The sequence below is a fragment of the Lissotriton vulgaris genome, chromosome 1_2, assembly GCF_964263255.1.
Source record: "Lissotriton vulgaris chromosome 1_2, aLisVul1.2, whole genome shotgun sequence".
NCBI classification, from domain to species: domain Eukaryota; kingdom Metazoa; phylum Chordata; class Amphibia; order Caudata; family Salamandridae; genus Lissotriton; species Lissotriton vulgaris.
This window is the reverse complement of record NC_141686.1, coordinates 288558438-288564866: the sequence shown is the minus strand read 5'-3', so window position 1 is coordinate 288564866 and position 6429 is coordinate 288558438. Positions and strand designations below refer to the sequence as shown.

General features: G+C 49.9%; 1 non-coding gene across 1 annotated transcript; it reads left to right on the top strand.

Annotated features, from left to right (window-relative positions):
* The first annotated feature begins 6115 nt into the window (after window positions 1–6115).
* LOC147736518 (U6 spliceosomal RNA) lies at window positions 6116–6222 on the top strand. The gene has a single exon (XR_015307944.1). It is a non-coding gene; the product is annotated as a U6 spliceosomal RNA (small nuclear RNA).
* The last annotated feature ends 207 nt before the right edge of the window (window positions 6223–6429 follow it).

Below are 6429 nucleotides of genomic sequence, written 5' to 3'. Positions count from 1 at the left end.
CTGGTCTCCCACTCACCATGGACAGGACGAAGGAACCAAGAACAGGTAAATGCATGCGTCAATAGCCTCAATCTTTGCAGGGTACCAGTCACTTGGTCCATCCAATACTTTGTCACCCTTCTTGACACTAGGATCTCAAAAGCACCTTTTGCACATGGATGGAACCACCCAGAACATCAACTCCCCAGAAGTGAAGCCTTGATGTACATGTTGTTTATTAAGGCTATGTATAAACTTTTTCTCCAAAACACCCACATTTAACACATCTTAAATGAGCACACACAACCTAATCACAAATTAGAGAATTATGTTTTACTGTAAGTACATACTTGTTGCCTCTATTACAGAGGGAGGACGGACTTAGGTTTCCCAAAGTTGGCACTTCAAAATGTAGTCCAAAAAAGTCATTTTTTGCTAACCTCTTACCTTGCCTCACACTCTGAGGGGCCTTTAAAGAGCAACCGCACCACCAGGATACTCTGTTTTTCCTTGTGCCTCACCTTAAATCAGGCCCCTCAGCCATGGTGGCCACCCCCCTTTAGGTCCTTACAGACAGGTTTTCCAGTGCTGGACTTTAATTGTGATAGCCTTATGCATTCTGGCGGTTGCAGTTTTTCTTCCATTGAACTAATTAGATAAACATACACACAGCATCCATAATGACCTGGAGTGAGGTGGCCACCCTATCCTCAGCGCCATGAGGTTCAAAGTCTCATCAAGGACAGCAGATTGAAGCCTGGGTCATCCCGCCATTCTCCCATTTTGCTGCGACTTGGTATCCAGTGAATGGGAGCAGCAGGCATACATGCCCTGGTGGCACTGAGTTTTATTTCTTAATGCGTGGGCATACTCGGGATCTACCTCCCCATTCTGAGGTCTCACCTTGAGACTGGACTTGCTGCCTGCGTTATTCTTCCGTGCCATAAAGGCAAATTTTCCCTCTCTCCCTCAGGGTACAGCGATAAAACATGTGTAGGTAGAAGGCAGAGAATGCAGACGTTGTGAGGGTCTGATTTGGCCTTCTTCCTCCCACAGGCAGGGCACTTATCAACCAGAGAAGGCATAATTCTGAAGAAAATGCCTCAAAATGTTGTCAGGCTTAAAACCTAGAGAGAATGATAAAAGACGTAGAATGAAACGAAGAAAACAAAATTCCACTAGTACATTTTGATGAAAAAAAGGTTGCGCTCAATGCTCCAGGATCCTATCACCGAGTGCCGGAAAAAAAGAACGGTGGCAACTGCCATCTGCTAGGCATGATGGGATTCTGGTGATCTCTGAGCCCTTAAAGGAGCAGGCACCATTTTAAAACTCACATGATGGCAGCCATGGGGCTACACTGTCCTTATATCCTTCATCTTCTACTTTTACAAAAAAGGGTTTGTGAAAGAGATTTAAGCTGTTTATGAAATTTTACTTCAAAACTATTCATACTCAGGGATATTTTAACCCTTTGGTAAAAGCAATCTAAAGTATTTCTCCAATGTAGCCTGTTTTGTAGCTTGCGTATTCTGTTCTTTCTTAAGTGTTTTTGCCAGCCTGGGGGGTGGAGCTTGCCTGGCCTTAAGATGGCCGCACTTTAGGCGAGCTCCTGGTGCCATTCCTAAAAATAACAATAATCCTCTGGCATCACTACTGATCAATGCCATTTACACCTGGTAAGGCGTTGTAACAACTTAGAGCATCCGACAAAGTCCACTCGGGCCTCTGAAGATCACCCCTATGTTCTGCTGCACCCGCAACGGAAAGATCGTCTGAAATGGCCTAGCCGCCCATTGAGGACTGCGCCGCGGGCGACACAGTCACTCTTCACCTACCTGCTGACGTGCAGCCCCCACTCCGTGTGCCAGACCAACCACTAAACACCGGCTGCTAAATTATTCGCGCCGGACCTACGGGTGCTGAGAGGAGACGCTGCTGAACCGGTGATTGCAGAATTGCAATGGATTGCGCATGCTGCACAAGAATTGCCTCCACCTGAAGGCCGTACAAATAGACATGGCGCCCATCACCCGATACTGATTTGCATAGGCTATGCACGCGGAGGTGCTGCAGGATGCCATGGAGGACTCCTGAATGTCGCAGGAGTTAAGCTGATCTCTGTGTGCGACGGATGCTGCTTCCCTCAGCCCTAGAAAGCATGTGGTGCTACTGAATGCTCTGCAGCATCTGCATGGAAACCATCCCTACACCCTGAAAGCCTGAGCACCCCTTTGCGCTAACTCCAGCACAGAACTGCAAAATAAAGCGGGAGCAAAGCCAGTGACCTCGAACACTTACCGACATTACACTCCCAGAAACCAGGGCAGAGATACGAGATCACTGCATGGACTTAACTGAGCTATGAGGTAGATGTAAGCGCTGTGAAAGGCATATAGACATTGGATACCGGCCTAGTTGGGTGCATTAACAAAACTTACGCAGGGTTGAGAATACACACAATCCCCTGCTGCAATGGGTAAGGCAGACAAAAACCAGTCCAAGCTGAAGTTTGAGCAGCGCAAATCCATGAGGGTATGCGACGAAGACACACCATTGCAGGATTAGGAAGATGGCGCAATAGGAATGGAACTTGGAGATGATATAGAACAAATGCTGGTGAGTATGCAGCAGAGCTTGTCCACCATCGATGGCAAGATTGACTCTTTCTCCTACTGTATAGACCTTATGTCAGAAGGAATTGCCAAGCACTCAGAGAGACTAGATATGGTTGAAAGATGAGTCTCTGAAACAGAAGATCTATAAAATGAAATATCTGGGGCAAACCAGAAAACTGAAAAACGACTAACATCAACTACAAAGAGGATTTGGAAGCCCATTCGTGAAGGAACAATTTGCAAATAGCGGGCCTGGCGGAATCCACAGCCATGGGCAACATGGAAACCTTTGTTGAGAAGTTATTGATAACCTTGCTTGGCTGAGATACCTTCTCAACAGTTTTTACAGTTGAACACGCCCACCAACCATTAGCTCAGTGCCCAGTGCCAGGTGCGCCACCTCGCCCCATCATAGGGCGTCTGCTCAACTGCCGAGACAGAGATGCGGCATAGGCTGTGCCATAGAGCTTCAATTACTTCACTACGAGGGTTCCGAACTCTCCTTGTACTCATAATTCACACCACAGATTCAAGAAGCGAGGAGGCAATTTGCGACAGCGAAACAGAAACTCCGCAAACTTCACGTGGAATATGCCATGCTCGACCCTGCACAATTGCAAGTACTGGTGGAGGGGAAACTTAAAATGTTTGCTGACCCCAACAGTCTTCAACAAACAGTCAAGAAGCTGGAATTGGCTAAGGGCAATAGGCATACTACAGGAAATGGGGGAGATGGTCAAGACACCACCAGTGAACTAGACCAACAGGACTAACCTATGGCGTTACCATGACACTTAACCTAAAGCCCACAAGATAAAGATGCTTGAATTGACACATAAACGCTGTATGTTGAACAAGGTAACTGAGCTCTGCAAATGCTATCCTGGAGAACTTGGCTCCAGTGGTGGCAAACAGGATTGAATGGCGCTAAAATGATAACATTGCTTTGCTTGCTAGGTCACCGAATCAGTAATAAGAACAGCATGAAAGACTATAAATAATATAGATCATTCTGAGATAAGACGGACTGAAACTACTTAGTCTTCAGGAATAGTTCTCGTATTAATATGCATGACTTTATTTCAGCAGCTATAACATAGTAGCCAGACAGCACAGATAGACAGTTTGCCCAAGTAGTTGTGATCTGACAATCTCTGCCCTCGCATGTTATACACACTTGTTGACTGGGTTTACCGTTTTTTCTTAGGGGATAGTGTGGGAGGGTATGAACAAGCTGTGTCAACTTCTAAGGGACATGGCGTGGGTGGGGGAGGGGGAATTTAGGTATTCTTCATTACCTCTACGTCCCTCGTCCTCGACCCAGTCATCACACATGAGGTATTCCACACAACAGGAAACAAAACAGGAAACGCTTTTAGACTCCACCCACCCTCCTGTCAGGTGCTATAACACACCTCACCACCAGAAGCAAATCCTGTTTTGTTTCCTGTCGGTGGTTTACTTGATGGGAGACTCTGGGGTGAGTCCCGGGCGCTTACCTGCTTCGTTTGTCCTGTGGATCCTCCTCTGCTGGGCTCTGGGGGGCTCCCATGGACCGTCGTGGGATTCCTTGGAGTGGGGCTGCTGGGCTTCCCTTTCTCCTCCTGGGCTCAGGTGACCTGTGCTGCTTGGCTTCATGGGTCTTCCTGTTTCGTTTCCAGCCCTGGTCTCTGTTCCCGCTGCTGGATGTGCTGTGGATCTTCCGATTATCCTGCTCCTCTATGTTCTTTCCTGCTGGATCCTGAGGTGCAGGTAGGGGTTTGGGGCTGTGAGTGCTGGGCTGTTGTGGAGCGCGCTCCTCCCTACTTTGGATTACCCGATCTCGCCAGTGCCTCTTTGTCTTGTGGGGTCCCTGGCGTTGGCTCCTGAGTGTGCCTGCGGGACGAGTTGTTCACCCTGCAGCACTGGGGCGGCCGGCGGAGGTGCTTTGCTGACTGTCTTGGCGGCGTCTTCCTGGGTTTGCGCGCATGCGCATTGTCCTCTATTCCACCCGTCGGCAATGTTCGGTGCCTGGTGCTGGTGTGGGCGGGCGCCCGGGTGGGCTCCGGGCGCTCCGGTTCTTGGGGCCATTTCCTCGCTGGTGTTCCGTGTTTGTACACTGTTGTGTGGCTCTGAAGATTTGACTTTGCAGAAGCCTGAGCCTCTGCCTTGTGCCTGTGCGGAGACTTCGGGAGCTGCCCCACATCCGCACTGTCCCTTGCTGGTGCCTTTTTTTACTGGAGTGAGTGAATTTGAAAATTGTACACTGTGCTACGTCCTGCCCTCTAATGTTTTTACAGGGGTAGTTGCACACCGGGTGTTTGGCCACTATTTTTCTTTTGGTTCAGCTTGGATCGTGTGCAATCTCTGTCATGAGGGAAGGTATTCCTCTCCTGTACCTGCATCTTCCCTTTTTTCCGGTGGGGGCCCTCCCCTCTCCTGTGGTGCGTGCCTGGAGGTGTGCTGATGCCCGGATTGGGCGCTTTCTTCTGAAGTCTCTTTCTGTTCTAAGGGCTCATCTGTTGCTTGAGGGAGGGGTGTGGCGCAGTGGCCTGGGCGCCTGACTCCGGTCCACGAGGTTCATGGTTTGATCCCCGGCGCTGGCCGCAGGTTACTTCATCTCCATGTGACTCTGGGCTATAGCTTGCTTACTCTTCCTGACGCCCACCAGCGCCTTGAAGCCTGTTGCTCATACTGGATTTCTTTCCTTTCATCTACTGGGACCGGCTTCATGTCGCCCTTTTGGAAACTGTTGGGGTTTCTGCCTTTTCTTCGGATTTTCTTCCTCTGTTGCATCTGGTGGGTCTTCGCTTCCTGCGGTTGCGCTACAGGGCATGTCCATTTCCAGGGAGCACTTGCCTGTCTTCTTTTCCCATGTTTGGGTTGCCGTGGGGTTTCCTTAGCGTTCTGTGCCCATCACTTCTCTGGATGTTCTCTAGCACTGGTGGCCTGTTGCCTCTTCTCTGCCGGTGCCTCTTTTGTGTCCTTGGTTCTGTTGCAGGTGTGAAAGGACCCGGATCTTTCTCCATGCCCTGGTTTGTGTCCTTGCTTTCTCCGTTATGGGATTTGGCAGACACTTTGCCTATTTCCGTTCATGTGGACTCTGTGGTGGCCAGTCTTGTGGGTCATCCTTCCATGGCTGCTGGTCACATTCTGTGGGTCGGTGTGGATGAGTGGGTAGTTTCTGCCCTGTGGATGTCTTCTGACGCTTCTCATCTGGCTATTTGTTCTGGCATTTATTGGTAGTACGTTGCCCAGTCTTTGCTGGCCGATTTCGAGTCCCTGTTTTCGTCCATGCAGAAGGGTGCCAGTTGTCCGGAGTTGCTGGAGTCTATGGAGCGCCTGGTGGTATTTCTGTCGGCCATCACCTTTGTTCCTGTATAGTGGACTTCTGCTGTGTCCTGTGGTTCCTCTGTTGCTGCCCACCGTGTCCTATTACTATGGGATTGTATGTCGGACGCGGCCCCGCGTTCCTTGGCTTTGCGGCTGCCTTTCTCTGGTGCCCGTCTGTTTGGTGTCTCGCTGGAGGAGATTCTGCAGTGCTCACTTCGGCAGCACTTATACTATTATTGGAACGATACAGAGATGATTTGCTTGGCCCCTGCGCAAAGATGACACGCTAATTCGTGAAGTGTTCCATAAAAGAATACACATGGTCCCAGTGGGGTGCCGGATCTGGTCCGCAGCGTTCCTGACTGGGCCGCCCTTTGGGACGTTATCGCTGATCCCGCCACCTGGCCTTGTTGCACGGGGTCTGGACTTGTTCGTACGGATGATCCCGTTCTTGATGGAGGCACTCCAGATGGTTCTTCCGTTGGTCCGGTTGGGTTGGGTGTTCTCCACGCTCGACCTC